General features: G+C 48.8%; 1 long non-coding RNA gene across 7 annotated transcripts in view; it reads left to right on the forward strand.

Annotated features, from left to right (window-relative positions):
- The window catches only part of LOC140630027 (uncharacterized), a 32,810-nt gene extending 27,680 nt beyond the window's left edge, over positions 1-5,130 (forward strand). For 2 of the 7 annotated variants that reach the window (XR_012027836.1, XR_012027834.1), the window contains exon 5: positions 3,069-5,130. This is a non-coding gene — a long non-coding RNA (uncharacterized lncRNA). The remainder of the gene's footprint in view (positions 1-3,068) is intronic. The other 5 variants (XR_012027835.1, XR_012027833.1, XR_012027837.1 and 2 more) reach the window with 5 other exon arrangements.
- Positions 5,131-22,822: the final 17,692 nt, after the last annotated feature.

Consider the following 22,822-nt stretch of genomic DNA (forward strand, 5'->3'; position numbering starts at 1 on the left):
TTCTGTCCAAATTTGTCAATTGTCTTTGACCTCATTTATGGTGTTTTTACCTTGAAAAGGTTTATTTTTTATGATCATTTATTACATCTGGGTTTTTTAGTTGTGATTAGAAAACCCCTCCCTATACCCAGGTTGTAAAGAAATTTATTTGTTATATTTTTTTTGTTTGCTTTTGTTTTTTTTGTATTATATATTTGGTTTCATTTTTTTCATGTTTAGATTCCTGACCCATTTGGAATTATTTATTTATTTATTTATTTATAAGATTTTATTTCTTTATTTCTGAGAGAGAGAGAGAGAGCACACATAAGCAAGGAGAAGAGGGGCAGAGAGAGAGGGAATATCTCAAGCAGACTCCACACTCAGCACTAGCCGATGCAGGGCTTGACCTCATGACTCTGAGACCAGTGACCTGAGCCAAAATGAAAAGTGGGATGCTTAACAGACTGAGCCACCCAAGCACCCTGGAGTTTATTTTTGTGCATAATATGAGGTATTTGCTTTTGAAAGCCAGTTTTATATTTAATTACCACAGGGGTTGCAAATTAAAATGCTTTAAAGTGGTTGGCAACCACTGAATGTGGTTGGTATAAAATAGGGTGAGGGTTGTAGGTAGTCAGGATTCCATTTATTTTTTTATTTTATTTTATTTATGATAGGCACACAGTGAGAGAGAGAGAGGCAGAGACACAGGCAGAGGGAGAAGCAGGCTCCATGCACCGGGAGCCCGAAGTGGGATTCGATCCTGGATTGCCAGGATCGCGCCCTGGGCCAAAGGCAGGTGCTAAACCGCTGCGCCACCCAGGGATCCCAGGATTCCATTTAAAAAGCAGGAACACACCTGGGGCGCCTGGGTAGCTCAGTTGGTCAAGTGTCTGCCTTCAGCTCAGGTCATGATCTCAGGGTCCTGGGATCCAGCCTTATGTAGGGCTCCCTGCTCAGTGAGGAGTCTCCTTCTCTCTCTCCCTCTGCTGCTCCCCCTACTTATGCTCTCTCTTTCTCTCTCAAATTTAAAAAAAAAAACAACTTAATAAATAAATAAGTAACAAGCACACATAGTGGGGTATTAGTTTCCTAGGGCTGCTGTAGATAAATTACCACACACTGCATGGCTTAAAACCACAGAAATTTATCCTCTCACAGCCCTGAAACTGGATGTTTGGAACCAAGGGGTCGGTAGGACATCTGCCCAGGCATCTCTCCCAGCCTCTGGTGGCTGCTGGCCATCCTTGGTGCTCCTTGGCTCATGGCCACACCACTCCAGCTCTGCCTCCATCTTCACGTGGCCACCTTCCTTTCTTTGTCTATGTCCAAATGTCTGTCTTCTCATAAGGACCCCAGGCTTTGGGTTCAGGGCCTGTCCAATGCAGTATGACCTTGTTTAATTTGTTTACATCTGCAAAGACCCTTATTTCCAAATCAGGTCACGTTCTTAGGTGCCAGGTAGACATGGATTTGGGGGGACACCATTCACCCCAGTACAGTGAGGGAAAGTCAGCTGTCCACAGCCCCCACAGCCTGCCTGCTGAGAGCGTGGGAATCCTCATGGGTCTCTTATGCTGCTGCGGGGGTCATCCATGCCTAGTGATGAAGGGTATCTATATTGAGAATCTCATTACACTTCATTCTGAGAATCAGTTTTGAAAAGTTCTGACAGCTTATCACTTCAAAATGTCCTGACAAAAGGAAGAAGAAATCTAATGGCTAACTCTTCCAAGTAGGCCACCTAATGGGTGGCCTCCTCCACAGCCTGCAGAAGGCAGATTTGTTCAGTATATTTGGGTTTCCCCTTGGAGGCCAGGTCTCCCATATTTTTTCCTTCAGGGTACAGAGTGAATTTCTGCAAATTCCTCTGTACCAGAAAAAGGGCCCATTTTATACCAGAGGAGGAAGATGGTTCTTTCCTGCCTAGGGATGGGAAGGGGACAGGGAGAGAGGCTCTCACAGCTAATCTCCCTGTAAGACCTCTCAGAGTAAGCAGAATTCCAAGGATGGTTCCCCCAGGATTTACAGCCCCTGGTTATCCAAGCACTAATCTAGTGAAGAGATTTTGCAGAAGTAAAATCCCAGATCAAGTGACCCTAACACACAAAGGTGATCTGGGTGGGCCTGGTCCAATCAAGTGAACTTTAGAAGTAGAGCATTTTCTCAGGCTGGTCAGCAATCTTAGAAGGGTCAGGAGGATGGGAAATGTTGTTGCTGCTTGTAACAGGGCCACATGGGAAGGGAGCAAAGGGTGGCCCTGACGTATAACCAGCAAGGACACAGGGACCTCAGACACACAGCCTCAAGGAAGTGGCTTCTGCCACAACGTGCTTGTGCCTGTAAGCAGATTCTCCCGCTGACAAGAGCTCAGCCACTGACACCTTGATTTCTGCCCAGGAGACCCTGAGCAGAGATCCTAGATGAGTCTGTTCAGATTTCTGGCGTATGGAGCTGCCAGATGATACAGGGGCGCTGTTTCGGGTCTCTGAGTTTGTGGTAACTGGTTCTGCCACCACATAAATGAATGTACCTCTGCTCCTACGGAAGGTCTGGGAGTGGGGACTCTTTGAATGGTGAGGGGGAGTGAAGGTGTGGGATCGGACAGTCCCATAGTCTCCCTCCCACAGCCTCTGCATGTGTTCAACCACTACCCGTGAGATCCACGTCTTTGCAGATGTGGTCGGGTTGAGGTGAGGGCATGAGGGTGGGTCCTAATCAAGCACTGGTGTCCTGCTAAGAGACAAACAGGGGAGAGGCCATGTGATGATGGAGGCAGAAGTGAAGGGACTCTGGGAGCCTCTGAGGGAGGCTGGAGGGAAAGGGGCCCTGCGCCCCCTTGACTTTGGCTTTGGCCTCAGGAACTGCGAGAGAGCAAATTTCTGTTGTTATAAACACCACCCCTACCCTACCACCTGCTCCTGGGTTTTTGGCTCCAGGGCACGGATCTGGTCTTCGAGACAAGGGTGGGGACAGCCCCTTGGGAGTGTGCCGGGCTGGTGAACCATTCCCAGTGGTTCTTTCTCACTGGCTCTGGCTACAGAGGTTGGAAAACAAAACTTTTACGATGTTTCCCTCGAATCCAGGAGTGACCTTGTGATCCAGGCTGGCCAGTAAGACTCGGGTGAAAGCCTGACGAGGGGTTTCTGGAAAACTGCTTTTCAAATAGGAGGGGAAATGTGTCAGGCAAACCCCTCCACCCTCCCCACCGGAGCTCTCTGGTGTGGCCGGGGCATTGGAGGCCATGGCTGCCATCCTGTCACCTTGCGATGAGGAACACAAGGGACGCTCGCCCAGACCTTGAGCCTGGCACCATCCGACTGCTCCACCAAGCTTCTTGCTTGAAAAATAAACCCACGTTTGTTCAAGTGAGTTGGACTCTCTGCTACCTGCTGCTGAGTGCGTTCCTAGTGGCTACATGTGGTTTGCCCAAGGGAGCTTCTCAAACCTATCTTCCCTGTGGTGGACCAGAGAGGTCGAGGGCAGGAGCTCTGGAAGTCAGAGGGAGCAAATTTTAATCCTGGCTTTCACCCCCAGTGTGCAACTAACCTCCTCTCCCATGTCTCCCTCCCTCTGCAAAATGGATGTAAAAATATCTCCAAAGGAGCCTGGGGAATTAGATGAGATACTGCTTAGCAGGCGCTCAAGAATTGGTGGCCGCCAGCACCTCTGGGAACACCTTTATCCTGTGTTCTAATGAAGGTAGGGGTCCCACAACAGGCTCAGGGCAGTAAATAGTGGAAACGGGCCAGGGCTTCCAAATCACCTGGACTCTCAAGCAGCTCTCGGTGCCGGATGCATACTCCTGACCTCAGTGGGTGTTTATAGCACAGACAACCCCCGGGTTGGCCCAAGCCATCTCCATGTCACAGAACAAAAATGATAGGATGTTATCACACCTGCTGTCATTTATGCAGTGGGTTCGGTGCATAGGGCACAGAGTGGCAAGTCCATTTTAAAGGACAGACAGCGAGCCAGCGATGGAGCCAAGCCTCGAGGCTGGGAGCTCACTGTGCCTCCTGCCAAGCCCAGCCAAGCTAAAGGTTTTGGCACCAAAAGCAGGAAAGGCAGAAATGCCAGGGGACAAAGCACTTTCATGCCTCATTTAACCCTGTGACATGCCTTTGAAATCAATAGATCCTTATCCTCACCTGGCAAAGGAGGCGATCAGGCCTTGAGGAAAGAGAGCAGATGCAGGCAGAGCAGGACTGGAACAAAGGTTTCCCGGTCCCCGGTCCTGCTGCCCTGTCCCCTCTGGAATGGCACAGTTGGAAGCCGAGTAAGGATGACAAGTCCATGGACGAGGAAGGTCATCGGACAGTGTCTCTTTGACACAGCTCAGATGACCCTGGTGTCGTGGAGGAGACCTGCTGGAGGCTGGGTGCTTTGCATCTTTTCCCTAGATTCTCCTTTCACAGATGAAGAGACTGTGGTTCTGAGAGGCTACCTGCCCTCTGCACACAGCCAGCAAGGACAGATCCCATGTCCTGTCCACTCTGTGACCCTAATCACACTAGAGTTTTCCTGCCTTGCCCTCACCTGTTAGCTACAGCAGCTTGGATACTGTATGTTTGTATGCTTGTGTATGTAGTGTGTATTTGACTTTAGCTTCTGTTTGAATAGTTGTTTCTATAGCTGACATTTTTTAAAATCACTGGTCCTTCTGTCACACATGTGATTCTTTTCATGCATTGGCTTCTTGGTCCTGAGACTTACTCTCTTTTACACAGGGACAGCATTCCAAGCAAACATCTGTACAGAACCATCAGAACCATCCCTGGCTGTAAAATATGATAAGACTATGCCAGCATGTCCCTAGGGAAGGTCAGTCCTGTGGACTCACACCTACTGGTTCCTTAATTAAATGCTAAGCTCCCCCAAGAACAGGGACTGGGTCTGATACATTTTTGTCACTTTGGGTTTCCAGCTCTAGATGGATGCCTTGTATACAGTAGGCATTTATTAAATGTTTGCTTATGGGGGATCCCTGGGTGGCTCAGCGGTTTAGCGCCTGCCTTTGGCCCAGGGCGCGATCCTGGAGTCCCGGGATCGAGTCCCGCATCAGGCTCCTGACATGGAGCCTGCTTCTCCCTCCTCCTGTGTCTCTGCCTCTCTCTCTCTCTCTATGTCTATCATAAATAATAAATAAATAAATATTTAAAAAATAAAAAAATAAATGTTTGCTGATGGTCATTCTGACTTCCCAAATAAGTTTTTGCAATGCTGCTTCCAAAGCTCTCTCTTTAATTCTGTAAAGATTATGGCATCATACTAATTTCTCCAGTTAGTATATATCTTATCTATCAGTGATGATTTGTTATGTGTAATTATGTTTCTACCCTAGTAGAAATTCCTTGCAGAGTGGAATTTTTTGCCAAAATATTGTTAATATTTCCTTACAACATGATGTGAATCCCAGAATGGGAAAAGACTTGATCTGAAGAGAATCTGGCAGTCATGTGAAATTAACATCTTAATTAGCAGATGAGAAAAGTGATAAAGGGGCCATCAGGGATCACCCAGCCAATCCACTTATCAACCTGTGTTTGAGAGATGATTGCTAACTGTAGAAAATAGTTGGTATGATTTACAACATCTTCATATTTTGGATCACCTTGGTTTGGCCACATTTTTGTGTATTAAATGTGTAATAACATTTTATGGTAATGCACTCTATTCACTATCCATCTGTGCTTCTGACATTAGATGTGGCATTACCCATGTAACCTGCTAACTAGCAGCTTGAAAAGTCAAAAAGTCCTGAGATAGGAAGGTTCCAGGGTTGTTTAATGCCCTGGCTTCTTCTCTCTATACATTATACCCTCCTCAGGGTGTCAGCCTTGACCTCTGGCTGGTTCTCCTCATGCTGTGGTTGCAGGTGTTCCAGACATCACATCCAGCTTCTGACAGAAGAAGAAAGATTATCTTTCTTTGTGTATGAATTTTAAGGAAAAAAAATCTTCCACTGAAGCCCCTTGGCTTATTGGCTAGGTTGCATCACATATCTATGCTGCAAGTAACCACAGACAAGAGGACTAGAGGCATCTAGTGATGGCCATTGATCAATCAGAATATGACTTCTGTGGCTGGAGCCTGCCTTTCCTAAAGTCCATGGATGAGCAGAGTGTTTGGAAGCCAGAACAAAATAAAGGTTCTGTTTGCAGATGAGGACTGGGAGGCTCAGGAGGTCACCTGTGGCATGCTGTAGTACCAGGTTTGTAACTTAGCTCTGACCCCAGCTGTTTCTCCATGAGGCTGCACTGCCACATTACATGAGGCGTGGGTGTAGTGGGGCTGATACCATTACAGGGTTGTTGTCACCCTTTATCATAATCGTGGAGCCATTGTACTCCATTCGAGCCAGCTTGTGATCATGTATGTGCTCTGTAATCAGTAATTTCACAGCTGGGCAGATAACCACCTGAGTGCATTCCAGCATTGTCTGAGGCCAGGTGTGCCCAATTAGTGTTCTTGTCTTCCAGGATAGACTCTATGGCCTCTCCGTGTACTTTTTGCCTTCCCATCCACCCTGTGGTTGGTTCTCCCAGAGTGGGGCAAGGGGCTTGTTGGTTCTTTATCCCCTGTTAATCCCTTTGGGAAATTAACTCAGGGGCGAGGATGAAGGGGCTGTCTGTGGTGAGACGGGACTATCCTGGACTATCTCACCATCACTGGCCCATTGCCATGGGTAACTGAGGGGCTGGCACCTCCACAACACCCTTCTCGCTCCCTGGGCATGCATACAGCACTGCGCATGCCCCGCCTGAGTCCTGCGGTGACCGTGCCAGCACCCCCTTCTTCATGTCCGCGTTCATTAGCAGTTGGCTGTGTTGGAAATGAGAGTGAGCTAGAAGAGCCCAGAGCCTTGGGGACCTCGGTTCGTGGCTGCATGGCCCTGGGCACGCCACTCAGTCTCCATGAGGCTCACTTTTCCTGTCTGTGTAATGGGCTGCCTTGTGGCTCAGGGACCATGAGTGCTGGCACCCAGGAGCCATGGCAGTTTCTCACAGTGATCACCTGACATCTTAGCATTCTCTGAAAGGGGAGCTTAAATTTTCCTGGGGGTAGAGGGCCTCCAGTTGTGTGGGCTTGCCTGCTCTGTGCGGGGAAGCCGGGAAAGCAGCCCCGAATGTATGCTCCTGGACAGGTGCCTTGGCTTCCTGTGGCTGCTGTAACAAATGCCCACAAACTCCAGAGCTGAGGACATGCATTTCTACCTCCCCATTCTGGAGATCTGAAGTCTGACACGAGTTCTACAAGTTTAGAAATGGGGCTGAGACTGGAGCTCCCAATAGCCAAAAATGTTGGGGGCCAGGCCTGGCTCCCTCACCGTGCAGAGTCCTGGTCCTGCGCGCACAGGGCTGCTACAGAGAGAATGCACTTCTGGTCCTTCTCCCCTTCCAGGCTGTGGTAAAAGGTAGAGATGAACATCCTTCCCTCCCCTTCCCCTGAGGACTGTGCTGGCCCAGGGATGCAGGGTGGAAGGCAATGTATTTGGAGAGATTCTTATCAAAGGCCTTCGAAGAGAGCTTGACCTCTCTGAATTTAGCTGCCACATTTTGCATGAAAATCCTGTGCGCATTTTTTAAAGCAAGAGACTCTGGGGCTTTCACAGTGTCCCCAGAGGAGTCGGAGTGAAGAGGGTTGGGAGAGCATCGTTCTGAGCTCAGGCTGTGTTCTGGCTGTGGGGCTGTCATTCACCACTCTGAGCCTCAGCTTCCTTCGCCTGGACAATGGGACCATCCTGCCCCGTCGTTGCCATGGATGCACAGCCTGGTGCCTCGAGGAGCTCAGTGGTTGGCGGCGATGCCCAATGCCCGCTACCAGTGACCCTGGAATTTGCTGACTCCATCCTTCTCTCCCAGGGCTGCAGGGGCTGCCCTGGGTTCCCTGCCACCAGTTTCCCCAGCAGCCTTTTTGTTTGTTTGGAACAGCTTCTTGGGGTCTCCTAGAGAAAAGATTCACATCCGAGTTCCAGCAAACCAGTACGCTCCCCAACCCCAGGCTTGGAAGGCTCCCAGCTGCTCTCTTGGCTGCCCAGCTGAGAAGAAATGATATCAGAAATGTTTATCTCTTGAAGAAGCTAGAGACTCCTTTCGGGAGGACAAGAAGACACCATGAAAAGGGGTGCAGGGGGGTTTGCCAAAGCATCCTTGTGTGGAACTATGGGAATATTCATTTCGTTCGTCTGCCTCCAGGAAGGGCTGGGCAGGCTGGGCTGGGTCTTGGTCTTGGTTTTCTCAGCCTGATTGCACTCATTTTATCCCACAAAACACGTTGGTGGCTCAGGACCAAAGGGCTGGGGGAGGCCTCAGCCCCAGCCCCAGCCCCTAGCCTTTGGGTAGCCGTGTGAGGAGTCCTCCCTGGGCTGCACATCAAGGCCTCCCTTCCTGGCCAGCAAGGAGGTGGCACTGTCCTTAGATGCCCTGCAGTGTGAAGACCCAGAGCCCGTGGTGAGGTTCGTGTCTGCACATAATGGTTAAGAGCCTCTGCTCTGGAATCAGGCTGACCGGAGCTCCAAACTGGGCCCCACCACGCTGGAAAAACTACTGGTCTGAGTCTCAGTTTTCCAACCTGCAAAATGGCAACAGCAAGGATTCCTGCCACCACAGGTGGTTGTGAGGCCCTGTCGTAGGGCGTTCGGCACAGGTGGGTGTGGACACATGGAGAGGTGGTCAGAAGCAGGAGATGCTATCATTTTAGTCACGTGACCATGAAATCAGAAAATCAGAAAATACAGGAAACCTCAAGGAAGAGAACCCACAGCGCTCACAGCCCCGGTGCCTGGAGACACAGTGCTGGCTTTCGTTACGTGTCCCTCTGCCTGTTTCTACGCTTGCGTGTTTCACAGACTCAAATCACTGTTGAATGAGCACAGCGTACGTCTGTATATGCGTGCTAGTTTTTCTTAAGCCCGGGTATGATGTTGCTTAACCCACTTCTTTTAAACTTAAAAATGTATCCAGAACATTTTCTCCAAATCATTTCATTTTCCCAGATTGCATATTTTCCCACACTTTGATGTTTCTGAAATAGGGATATGTTTTAGAATCATCGTCAAAAGAAACGTGCCAGCTGCTGCTTCTCTCTTTTTCTCCCCTGAAGGGGGTTATGGAATGGGCCATCCGTGTGACAAATGACAATGTCTCAGACTAGAAGAAACAGGGCGTTCTGAAGATGCTTCTGGAAGACCACATTGTATTCTTTGGTGCCTCCACCATAATTAACTTGATTGACCTCTATTTTTGGATGTTTTAGCTCCTTCTGGTTCTTCACTATTATCAACAATGCTGCAAAAGAAAACATACGGAAATGCAGTCAGGTGGGTCACTGGCCCAACAGGGCAGAGGCTGGATGGAGGGGTCAAGGTCACAGCCAGCCTGTAGTGACCTTCTAGGGAGGAAAGTAAGAAATGAGTCGATTCCTTAGGTGAGTCCCTCCTTCAATGCCTGGGTGCAGAACGGCCCTGGGTGGGAGGGGTGATGCCCAGTGCAGCAGCCCCGTTGAATCTTGGTGCTGGCTTCAGGCCGGGGAGCTTAGCACATGGGCTTTCCTTTCTCCACGAGGAACAGAAGGCAGGCACGGCTTGCTTAGAGTCCACGTGCAAGGGAGGAGATGCTTTCTCCTTTTCTGGAGTTCCGTCTCATGCCTACGTTTCGGGTAGGATGCTATTTTTAAGTGCCTGGCACTGTGGGTTTGTACACCCCAAGGGAGGAGGGGGACTCGACACAGGGTGGGGCTGGGCAGGCAGCAGGCAGGGGAGCGGGCGGGGGGCTGCATTTGTTCTGCTCTAACAATGAGACTGCGGGCTGGCAGGCTGGCGGGCTGTCACACCCACGGCCGACATTAATCACATCCTGCCTTGCCTTCCCCGGCAGCTCTGACACATGAGGCCACATCCCACTTCTGGAAAGTGCCCCACTCAGACTGTAAGGGTGCTTCTTGGCCACACTTCCGATGTTGGGTTTGTCGTTCCCCCGCCCCCCTCCTGCCAACATTGTGTCCCTTCCGCCTGGCTCTGGAGACGGTATGCCCTGGCCACCACCAGAGCCAGATAAAGCATGTTGCAGGCTCTGAGGCGAGGATGCCAGTCCCCTTTGGAACCTTAGCTGTTGTGTGGGGCGGGACACACGGCGCAGGGCATGATGCCCAGCTGGGTCGCTCTGTCACCCAGGGTTTTGGGGTTGACTCTTGCTAGCCATGTTGGGTTCAGGGGGTTCCTGGGTGGAGACAGGCTGGTTTATAGAACAGAAAGGAAAGATGGATACCAGATTACGGGTTGGACAGGAGCGGCAAAGTACCCAGGGTCCAGGAGTAGGAGCAATGAGCCACCTGGGGGTGGAGCAGGCCAGGGTGCTGTGGACATCAATTGGCTCCATTTTATACACGAGTGACTGAGAGTCAGAGAGGAAGGGACTTGCCCAGGGTCAGGTGGCTCACTGCAGGCACCGCTGGCCCTGGACCCTAGCCCCCTGATGTGGTGTGGTGGGACCAGCCCAGGTCTCTAAAGACTGGGGCCCCTGCAAGGGTCCATTCTGCAAAGCTCGAGGTCCTCGCAGCAAGAGTGCCTATCCCATGGCTCCTTCGCCTCCCAGATCCTGACCCCTTGGGCCATGCATTGCTTATTTTGAATTGGCAGGCAGCCTGCGCCCCAGGCAGAGGGAGGGGGACTCAGGCAGGACCGGGGTGTGACTCATTTCTGTCTACCCAGCCAAGTGCCAAACAGAGAGGCTGGCAAGCAGGAGCCAGTCCACAGCCACTAACTAGCAACTGAAACCCTGCTCAGAGTGGCCAGGCCTCAATTCACTCATAGGTCACCAAAGAATGGCCTTGGCAGGACACCAGTCCTGGCCTCTCTGACCACCAGCAAGCCCCCTAGTCAACATTTGCTCCCATGATGAGCCCCTCCCCTCCTTGCTCCGGCCACGTGACAGACTTGCTGGCCCTCCTTCCCCACACAGAGTCAAGCATGTGGTCCACCTCGCCTAGAACGCCCTGCCCCGGTTTCCTCCCAGCGCCACTAGCTTGGCATGAAAGAATCCCGGCAGTCAGAAACCCACACGTCTGGCTTCACAGCTTCCTGCTGTGGATCTCAGGCAAGTTGCATGGCTTCTCTCTGCCTTGTTTCCTCCTTTGTAACATGAGACCTCCCTCCCTTGCCGGATTACTGTAAAGATTGGAAGTAAGGTGGGCAAACACCAATGCCTGGCACAGAGCAGATGCCAGCTACAATTCTGTTACTTTCTGCCTAACGCCTGGCATCTCCCTGCAGGACCAGCCTGGAGGAATGTTCCAGGCCCGAAGGTTGCTCTCTTGGGCAGACAATTACCTTGATCTGGGTCATTTGGATAGCACTTTCCAGATGCTACCCTGTATTGCACTCGTGGCAAACAGGAACGTTTTGGCTGCTTAAACCCAAGCCAAATAAAAAACTGACTGTCATCAATTCTTGCCCTCTAAAGGGAGTGGCAAATTCATACTGGGGATGCTGGCCTGGGGACTCTGGTTAGCCAAGAGCAGAGGAAAACATGTCATTTCAAAGTACCGGGGAGTGTTTCACGCTGCTAACTACTGGAGTCCTGCCTTAGCCAAGGTTTTTAGCGCTTATAGTCTGTATGTTGCTTGGTATTCTTTTGGCTGCAAATGATAGAAATTCCACTCAAATCTCTAAAGCAAAAATAATGTTTATTGGCTTACTAACTGGAAAAGACAACCTACAGGTGAGCCAGACTTCAGGTACAACTGGATCCAGGGGCTCTCCTTCTCTTTGCTCTGCTTTCCTCTGTGTTGACCTCATTTTGTAGATATCTTCAACATTTGGCTAAGGAAGGTAGTAGTTCTAGGTTTCTGTAGTACGTTGTTGTGTTTTCCAAATTTGGCCACATCCACACACGTTGCATCCCACAAACTGTTCTAAAATGTGATGTTAACATACTTCCATCAGAAGGTAGGGTTCATATTCCCTCCTTTTGACAGTGAATGCCCTTTAATTGCCTCAATCAAGATAGTGGTGGAAGTTACATGTAATTCCTGAGGCTAGGCCTTAGAAGGCATACAGCGTCTACTTGGCTTGCTCTCTTTGGGGTCGCTAGCCCTTGGAAGCCAGCAGGCATGCTATAAGGAGGCCCAGGCTGGCCTTCACAAAGAGGCCACAGAAGAGGTCCACATGGAAAGGATCTGAGGCCCTGCTGACAGCAGCCACTGCCACTATGCAAGGCTGGGCCTCCAGTTAATTCCAGACTCTGCCTTTCAAGATTTGCAGTCGAGGCCCCACACATTGTGAGGCAGCTGGGACATCCATATTGTGCTTTGTCCTGACCTATGGAATCCATAAGCCCAGTAAATAGTGGTCTGTTTTCACTAGGTTTGGGGCTATTTGTTACATAACTGTAGCAACTGCAATAGATTTTATGATCACTACAGCTCAAAATCTCAGGTGAGGAGCTAGATCATCCCTCTCCCAACATCCAATATCAGGTCTTGGTAAAAATGCAGATTGATTCAGCTTGGGCACGGGTCTCAACTCTAAAGCAGTTGCAGTGGCCAGAGGGATGAAGAGCCCTGATGCTTAGGCTGGGTTGTGAGCCATGCTCTGGCCTGCTGAAGCATGGGTATAAAGATGGTCTGCCTGGCCGGGACCATAGGGACTTGGTCAGGGGAGGCTCAGGAAGGAAAAGAGGGGTGCAGCTGTTTGATGAAGGGGGGCCAATCTGGGGTATAAAGGCAGGTCCACAGCTTCTTTATGAATTGTTCTCCCTACCAAGGAAGTGTTTTATTTGTTAAGGTATGTGTGGTGGGGAGCTGGGAAAAGGAACCCAGAAAAATAAGAGTCATGCTACTTTTCCAGGATTTAGAGAAGGCAGGAGAATGTCAAGATAACAATGGATGCCTGAGTTACCCGTGTTTGTGTGAGGAACTGGCTTTTCTTCCAGGCTGCGCTGTGCTCAGCACTGCATTGGGTATTCTATATACATTCTCATTTGATGAGCCCACAACTCTTGGAGGGCAGCATCTGGCACATAATATGTGTATTAATTAGGATTACATCTTGGCTGCTAGAACAGAGGCCAAAATATCAGTGGGTTAAACAAGAAAGAAGTTTCTTTCTTTGATGCACAATTGCCCAAGACTAAACAATTTAGGCTAACGTGACATCCCTAGCTGCTCTTTTATATTTTGTTTTGTTGCTCTTCCAACCCCAACACATAGTGTCTACCCTAACATCTAAGATGGCTGCTCCAGCTCCTGCCAGCGCATCTGCATTCCAGTCAGGGCAAAGAGGGAAGCAAGAGGAGGGAAAGGGTGCCGCCTTCTTCTCTGCAAGGACAAGGCACAGGAGTTTCACTCATTTCTTCTTCTTACATCCCATTGGCTGGAACTTAATCACATGGCCCCAGCCAGCCAGCTGCAAGGGAGGCTGGGAAATGTAGTTCAAAGCCAGTGACCAGGTGCTCTCTGAAACTCAAGGTTTGTCATGCTAAAGAAAGAGGGAGAGAATGGCCATTGAGTGGCAGCCAAGAGACTGCATAAGACTCTCAAAGTTGTAGGGTTGGTAGTATTTCCCAATGGGAGATTCAGTGTGCAGTCTAAGAGCTCAGGTCCCAGAGCCAAACTTTCAGCAGCTTTCATCTTGGCTCTACCATTCACTCATTCATTCATTTAGATTTTATTTACTTATTTGATAGAGAGAGCACAAGCAGGGGGAGGGGCAGAGGGAGAGAGGAGCAGACTCCCCGCTGAGTAGGGAGCCAGATGTGGGATTCCATCTCAGGACCCTGAGATCATGACCTGGGATCATGACCTGAGCTAAAGGCAGACACTTCACTGTCTGAGCCACTCAGGTGCTCCTTGGCTCCACCTTTTAATAGTGGTGTGACCTTAGCCTTGATTTTCGATTTTCATATCCATAAATTAGGGATGATGATGCCACCACATTTCATTGATTCAAAGATTCACATGCTAACATCTCTAAAATCGGGATGTGTGGTTTTTTTTAAAAAGATTTATTTATTTATTTATTTATTTATTTATTTATTTATTTATTTATTTATGAGAGAGAGAGAGAGAAAGAGAGAGAGAGAGACAGGAAGAGGGAGAAGCAGGCTCCATGCCGGGAGCCTGACGCGGGACTCGATCCCGGGACTCCAGGATCGTGCCCTGGGCCAAAGGCAAGTGCCAAACCGCTGAGCCATCCAGGGATCCCATAAAATTGGGATGTGTTTACAAGTAAGGACATATTTCACTGGAAGTTTCTTTGATTCTAAATAGAACATAATGATGTATCTTAACAACTATTGACATTAATATTTGATGAAATAATTGTTTTAAGAATGAGATATGGAGTAAATGTGCTTTATTTATTAATAAAGTTATCAATAGAATATATAGATTGTAGAGATCAGTATTCATATTTTTCACATGGTTATGCCGGGATTGTAGGAAGGACTCTGTAAATGCCAGCCACTGTTATCAAGCATCCCCCGTGGGGAGAAGGAAGTGGCTCAATCAGCTGGGGCTGACATAATACCCAGGGCTCAGGGAATCTATAAACCACCCATCTTTCTGAAGGCAAGAGACCCGCAGTTCCTTCGTCCATCCTACACACCACTCAGGTTCTCAAAATCAATTTTGCAGTTGATGGCTAGATGGAAGGGATAGGGACCAGACTAGTATCATCTTAGTCGATTGCTCTGCTATAACAAAATACCACAAATTGGGGTGGGGGGTTGGAGTGGTGCTTATAAACAACACATTTATTTCCCATGGTTCTGGCAGCAGAGTGCAGCATGGTGGGGCTCTGGTGATCTCTGAATGTATCCTCACAGGATGGGGTTGGGGGGGCAGTCAGGCAGTAAACCGCTCCCGACTTGCAGATGGGTACAGCTCCCATTCCCGGGGCTCCATCCTTATGGCCTCATCTAACCTGAAGCACATCTCAAAGGCCTCACCTCCTCATGTCACATCTGGGGTGGGGTTTCAACGTAAGAATTAGCGGGGGGGGATACAAACATTCAGTCCACCACACTTACCTTCTCAGTTTTCCATCATAAGCCCTGGAAGACTTTCCTGAGGCTGCCATACAAATTATCACAAACAGGAGGGTTTCAAAAAGAGAAATTCATTCTTTTAATCCTGTAGGCCAGGGTCTGAAATCATGGTGTGGGCAGAACCATGCTGCCTCTAGATCCTCCAGGCAAGTCCTTCCTGCCCCTTCTACCTTCTGGGGGCTCCTGGCGTCCTGTGGCTTGTGGCCACATCCCTCCACCCTCTGCCTCTACTGCTACCTGGCAGTATCTCTCTGTGTCCTTCTTTTACGAGAAGTAGGCCCACTTTAGGGCACACCCCAATCCAATATGATCCCCTTATAGCCTAACTACACACCTGTGAATACCCTGTTTCCACACAAGCTCACATTCAGAGGTTTCAGGTAAATACAAACGCTGGGGGGCACAGTTCAACAAGGAGCACCCCTCATCACGGTCTGCTCCCTGCCTGGCTTCAGATGCGGCTGCTTTTCACCTCCTCACTTCTGCTTTTTTCCACTCCCTGGCACATCTGCCAGTTCTGTGTGGCATCCCTGACACCAACTGTTCAGAACATTCTGTTCCACGCAGATGGGGAAGGCAGTACCCGAACCATTCTGCTAGCTGCCGTGAAAATAGAATAAGTTATAGAGAAGAGATGAGGGAAGATAAGCCTGGGAGAAATAATTAATAGGAAGGAATGTCACATGGCGTGAACTCACTCGAGCACAACAAAATTTGTTACCAAAGACTTCCTTGGAGCTCTATTTATTTTTATTTTTTTTTTCTTTCAGTAAATATTCTAGTTCAGCAGTAAACTTGTCAGAGCGCAAGGAAATGGCATAAGAAAGAGTCTGAGTTTAGGGTATCAGCTTTTTTCTTCCTTGAGTTGAGAAGGAAGCACACAAGGCAAGTTGGTTGTAAGCGTGTGGGTTTCGATGAGCTGGCGTTCTACCCAGAGGTGGAAGGAAGCCTCTCGTGAGTCCACAGGGTCAGGTAGTGGAAATCAACTTCTGGATGCACATGGGCCACTGTGGTCCAGCAACGTTTTTGAAATTGTTTAAAAGGCACCACAGGCTCGGTTTTATGAGAAACGTGGAAAAAGTTTTCTGAGTTCAGGTTTCATTATGTAGAAGCTGGATCTGAAGAAATCAAACATAGCTCTGTGGTCCCCAGATGTATCTCAGCATTAAATAACACCTTAAAAAAATTTTTAATGCTCCTTTTCTCATTTTGAAATGAAATTCATAGAAAACATAATCTATCCACACACCTCTTGGGAAAAAAAAAAAAACAACATGAGGCCCTGACTGTAACATAAAAGAAAAGTCGCCTAAAATAAAATGGTATGGATTTCAAAGATAAATGTTTGGGCCTGACTGTACTAGACAGCACAGTGGCCAGTCGCGTGTACCTGCACGGGGAATCTCGGTGACACGGGTGTGTCCCATGGAAGTTTGAATGAAGGCATTGCCACTGGCAGTGCGATTTTCCAAAATGGTGAACAACTCTTGGCCAAGTCCAAATGGAAGCGACGAGTTCCTCTCAACCATGTGGTACTTGCAGTCCTGGACCCAGGGTACTGTACAGCTCTGCAGGAAGCAGACCAGCAAAATGGAGCAAAGTTCTAGACCTAGAAATTATGAGAGGATCTTTCATTTACATGGAAGTGTCTGGTGGCACACTGAAAAGTGGAAGGATTGGGGGATTCTCCATTTTGGGGGACAGTCCCACTCATGGAAGCCCTGCAAACTTCCAGAATGCTCCTTAGGGGGCAGCAGTGCCCCTGTTAGGCACCAGGGATATGTGGGGTCCCTCATTTTTTAAGATCAGCAAGATGAGAGAGAGATAGGAGGGGGCTTACCAAGGTCCCACAGCACGGTAGCCACAGGACTGAGTGTCAGAGTGGGGACCCCGTCCCCTTAGCACAGGCTTCTTTCTGGCAACAGAGGGCCTTTCCTTCTTGCTGAGAGATGAAGGGCTGTGCCCAGGGTAGGTAGCCTTGTGAGCTGCAGTCAGCTGAACCAGCATCCTGGAAGGATGAAAGAGCAATCCCCCAGGAACCCAGACCTTACTTTTGGACAGTGAGGCATTTGGAACACTAATTTTGGAGTCAGATGGGCCAGGGTCCAAGTCCTGGCTCTGCTGTCAGCTGGCCGTGTGCTGTTGGGCCAGTTGCTTAATTTCACTGTGAGCTTCTGTTTTCTCACCTGTGGGTTGGGTGAATAATCCTACCACTTGGAAGGGGGTTGAAGTACTTTGTGGAAAAGAAGTGTGTGAGGTGCTTCCTTAGCTTAGGACCTGGGTGACTTGGCCAGTCCCGCTCAGTGATCACCGGAGGTTTGTAGAAGGCCCTCGGACCCCCATCTGAGGGCCTTCTACAAACCTCCGGTGATCGAGGGGGGTGGAGAATCTCTTCTCAATTAATCCTGCACTTTGTTTTATAATTTGTAATTTGGTGGCTTTTAGGGTATTCAGACAGTCGCATGAACATCATGACTACCTACTTCCAGAACTTTCATCATCTCCCAAAAGAAGCCCCATATCCAGTAGCAGCCACTGTCCACTCTTCCTCCCTTTAGCCCCTGGCAACCACTGAACTACTTTGTTTCCCTGTAGAATTTCCCTTTCTTTGCCTATATTGGATGTTTCACGTACATGAAATCACATTGTGTCTGGTCCTTTATGACCGACCGCGTTCCACTCAGCATAATGTTTCAGGGGTTCAGCCCCACTGCAGCCTGAGTCAAGACTTCATTCCTTTTCCTGGCTGAATGATATTCCACTGGATAGACCACACTCTGTTTATCCATTTATTAGTAGTTGCTGGATTTATTTTCCCCCATTCATTTTTGGCTGTTATGAATAATGCTCCACTTTGATGGCAGTACCCCTGATATGTCACAGGTGCTGAACAAGAGCGAGCTGAATGTATTCTGCATCTGGGCCTTTGTTTGGGGTGGAAGGACATGGATGGGGCAAGCCTGGTTTTGGATACAGTTCCATATAAGTCCCTGTGTGCCTTAATTTCTCTGTATCTGTGTTTCCTCATTGAGCAAATGGATGGTGATGAGAAATCAAGATAACATTTTGTATATGACTAATCCATAGTAGGTGTTCAACATGGTCTCTCATTCATTGGAGGGCAGCCCTTTTAATGCCTTAATTATTGCTCTCTGGCCAGGGCAGGGCATCTTCCTTCAACCCAGCTCACATTTATAGGATCCATTGGGTTTTTGTGAGGAGTGCTCTGGAGCTGGCTTGTGCACATCACTTCCCAACTTTGCAGTCACCGACATTGATTGGTAGCTTGAAATTAACTAAAGTGGGAGTATTTACACCCTGGAAATCAGCAAACTTTGCAATGCGGGCTCTTTCCCTTCCTGGGCCCCTAGAGAACTGTTGTGAAACTACCCAGCACACCACAGGTGCTAGTACTTTCCATCAGGTGGGCCCAGGGTGGCAATAGGCCAGAAAGGTCAGGAGGGGGCCAGGTGAGACAGTCCGTGGGTGAAGCCCAGAGGCACTGGGGCAGACAATTTTCTGTCCAGGGCCCCCCTACTCCTGGCCACAGGGCCTGCCACCCACTGTAGAGGTGGAAACCTCCATTGTGAGCTGACTATTGGCAATAGGGCCTGGGATGGGGGGTGGTTTGGGGAATGTTTTCCTTCTTTTTTTTTTTATTTTTTTTTATTTTTATTTTTATTTTTTATTTTTCTTATGATAGTCACACACAGAGAGAGAGAGAGAGAGGCAGAGACACAGGCAGAGGGAGAAGCAGACTCCATGCACCGGGAGCCTGACGTGGGATTCGATCCCGGGTCTCCAAGATCGCGCCCTGGGCCAAAGGCAGGCGCCAACCCGCTGCGCCACCCAGGGATCCCAGAATGTTTTCCTTCTTAATAAGTCTTGTAAAGCAGGAGATGCCCCTATTTCTGGGTCTTCACGTCCACATATGTGATGCCTACAACTACAGCGCTGTCATGTCCCATATACAGACCAACGTGCCCGGGTGAGGGAGCAGAAAGACAGAGGTGGAGTCCTCAGGGGCACGATTGATCCCCTTAATCAGCCAGCCCTGGAACTGCCTGACTCGGGACTACTCACATGAAATAGTAAAAATTCTTTGTTGTTTAATCCAGTCTTAGTCAAATGTTCTGCTATCTGTAGCTCGAATCATCCCGACTCAGACGCCAACACAGGAAGAGAGGAGCAGAAGGAGCCTGGGTTTCTGAAGAGTTGGGGGCAGCTCAGAGATGCTGTCCTCGGATTCAGGAGGCAGGACCATCTTCTATAGCTGGCCAGACGAGGATTCTTCTAATTCAGGCAGTGGCAGGGAAATGGAAACATTAGGGAAAAAACCTATCAGCCAAAACCACCTCACAAAGGAGTAGGAGGTCTGAACAGTCCTGCAACCAGAGATGACTTTGAGCATTTCCAATTCCTCCTACAAAGAAAATAGCCCAGTGAGTTTTACAATTTTAGTTCCTTTTTTTTTTTTAAGATTTTATTTATTTTTTCATGAGAGAGGCAGACACATGGGCGGGGGTGGGGGGTTTGGGAAGCAGGCTCTCTGTGGGGAGCCCAATGCGGGACTCGATCCCAGGACCTAGGGATCACGACCTGAGCCAAAGGCAGATGCTCAACCGCTGAACCACTCAGGTGCCCTACAGCTATAGTTCAATCAGACATTTGAAGTCTATCATTGTGGTCTCATACGAATTCTTCCAGGGAATATGGAAAGAAGGAATATTTCCAAACTCGTTCTCTGAGGCTCCTGATACTGAAAGAATAATGACACCAATGGCGTGAGAATGGAAAATTCTATGTCAGAATTACCCACGAAAATAGACACAAAAATCTTACAGTATTGGCAAAACCAATCTTTATGAAATGGTAATGCTTCAAAACAAATGTAAACTTATACCAGGTATACAAGAGTGATTTAATATTTGAGAATCTATAAATGCCATTTATCACAGTAGCAGATTAAAGGAGAAAAACCCTGTGATCATCCACCAGATGCAGAAGGAACAGTGGCTGAAACTCAACATCCTTTTATCTTAAAAACTGGTAAATTAAGAAAAAATTAAACTTTAGCTGGGGCACCTGGCTGGCTCCGTCGATAGAGCATGCGACTCTTCATCTCAGGGTTGTTAGTTCACGTCCCACATTGGGCACGGAGCCTACTTAAGATAAAAATAAGACACTTTAAAATTTTTCTTAAAAAGGACAAAATTAAATTTTCTTAATATGATAAAGCACATCTACCAAAATGCTTTCATAAATGCCATTCTTGGTAGCCCTGGTGGCTCAGCGGTTTAGTACCGCCTTCGGCCCAGGGTGTGATCCTGGAGACCTGGGATTGAGTCCTGCGTCGGGCTCCCTGTGTGGAGCCTGCTTCTCCCTCTGCCTGTGTCTCTGCCTCTATCTCTCTCTCTGTGTCTCTCATGAATAAATAAATAAAATCTTAAAAAAAAAATAAATGCCATTCTTAACCAGGCACATTTGAAGCAGTGTCTTTAAAATCAGGGACAAGACAAAGATGACTCTTGTTTCTGTTCAGCATTGTATGGGACAAGCTACCAGCATAGGGGAATGAGAAAAGGAATAAAAACCATCAGAGTTGGAAAGGAAGAGATAAAGCCATCATTACTCTCAGATGGTATGGCCATTAAAAATTTGAATCTACAGAAAAAAATAATTAGGAATAAGATTTTAACAAGGTTATGCCCAGTAATTACAAACTCAAATCTAGAGCCAAGTAAACAGAGCAGCAGGCAGCACGGCTTAGCCAAGAGGCACAAGAGCATAGTCCATCACTGAGCCACTTGTCCTCAGGATGGGTTCTTCTTTTTTTTTTTCTTAGAATGGGTTCTGCCCAAGGCCAGAGCTGGTGCAGGAATGTGGGTGGGTCTGGTTCCATCTGGTTGGAGAAGAGGCATGGCAAAGTGGGAGCAGACGTTTCCTGGTGCTAGCCACATCTCTTGCTTCACTGTCCACTGGTCCCAGAAATACTGTCTCTGGGTTTCTTCCAAACCAGCTAGCCTGCAACCAAACGGTCAGCTTAGATTCTTTCATGTCCATGAGAAACAGGCATGTCAAGGCCTTGCTCTGTTCCCAGTGAGCCCGGCATCCTCCCGTCTCCCTTTGGCCCTCACCTCCCCAAGAGAAAGGATCTGCTTGAGCACACTTGTCCTTCACCTATGCTTACCTCCTCTTGTTCTACTGGTCTGGTGCTGCCTAACAAGTAACCCCAAACCTAGTGACCAGAAGACAAAAATCACACATAATTGTGACAAATCTGTAATTTGAGCAGGGCTTGGCAGGGACAGTGCATCTGTGCTTTATGTGGATTGAGGTGTAGCAGCTCGGCACCTGACAGTGATTCAGTGGCTGGGACCTGGGATCTATCGAGGGTTCTCTCACTCGCAGGGCTGATGGGACCTCACGCAAGCACCTAAATGTGACTTCTCCATGGTGGCTGGCTTCCAAGAGCAAGCATCCCAAGGCAACCAGGTGGCAGGTACATTACCTTCACGACCCAGCTCCATACTGGGATAGAGTTACTTTGACCATTGTCACAAGCCAACTCCACCTCAAGGGAAAGAGATCTAGTCCCCACTTCTTTTGGAAGGAGAAGAAAAATCTCACTATAAGAAGAGCATGTGGATGGGAGACAGTGTTGGGAACCACAACCTGTAACTCCTTTTCCCTGGTCCTGGCCTCCCCTTTTGTCTGGCAAACCCATCCTCTGTCCATAGAGGAAGCCCATGACCCAAGCTGAGCCAACTATAATGCACGGTCTCTCCAGCCACAGGGATCAGGCCAGGAGTGGCCACATGACCCCGACCAGCCCAGCAGAAGCCAAACCCATGGCCACAAACCCCGCATCAGGAATGGACAGCAAGGCAGAATGACACAGATGATGCCATTCTGCTGCTGTGCCAACCTAGAACTCTTGTCTTCAGGCTCTTATGAGAAAAATTATAGCTCAGCTGGGTAAGCCACGGGAGTGGGTTTTCTGTAACAGCTGAGCACAATCCTAGTTTATACTCAGAACAAACAGCCACTTTCACATCCACCCCATGTTCATCACTGAAGCAAACACAAAGCCCAGGATCACCGTGGATGGTGACTCTATTTGAATAGCTATTCACAGATGGACCACGTCTCTTTTGTTCATCTTTCCAAGCACTGGACATAAAAGACTCTCAATAAACTTGTCTTGGATGCATGAGTAAGTGGAGCAGACTAGCAGAAGGCTCTGTGGGTCTGGTGTCCGATAAATCTGGGTTCAAAGCCCACTCCCTCCCCTCACCAGCTTTTGGATCTTGGGCAGGTCCATGAACCTCTCTCAGCCTCATTTCCTTATGTGTAAAATGGTGATACTATGATCAACCACATCTGAGGGTTGTGGTGAGGATGAGGAGGTTGAATGAGAGTTCGCTCTCATTGGCTGGAATGAGGGCCGCACTGCGGACAGAGGAGGTGGAGAGTGATGGGGAGGTGCCCCCACCTCCACACCTAAAGGGGTGGGATCTTTTACAAGTTCCTAGTCCTTAGGTGGGGTGGCTTGGGCTGGGCTCAGCAGGTGATTCTTCCGTGGGATGCTGTGGGATCCCTTGTGTGGCTGCAGTGATCTGATGGCTCACTGGGGCTGCACAGTCAGAGCAGCTGCTGCCACATGCCTGGTGATTGGTGTGGCTGCACTGCTGTCCTCCACTCAAGGGGCCTCATCTTCGCCCTAGGCAGATGGGGCCTCCTCATGGCCATCTGAGAGAGTGAGAGTGGGGTCAGAGGTTGCACATCACTTC

Source organism: Canis lupus, chromosome 3 (genome assembly GCF_048164855.1).
Source record: "Canis lupus baileyi chromosome 3, mCanLup2.hap1, whole genome shotgun sequence".
NCBI classification, from domain to species: Eukaryota; Metazoa; Chordata; class Mammalia; order Carnivora; family Canidae; genus Canis; species Canis lupus.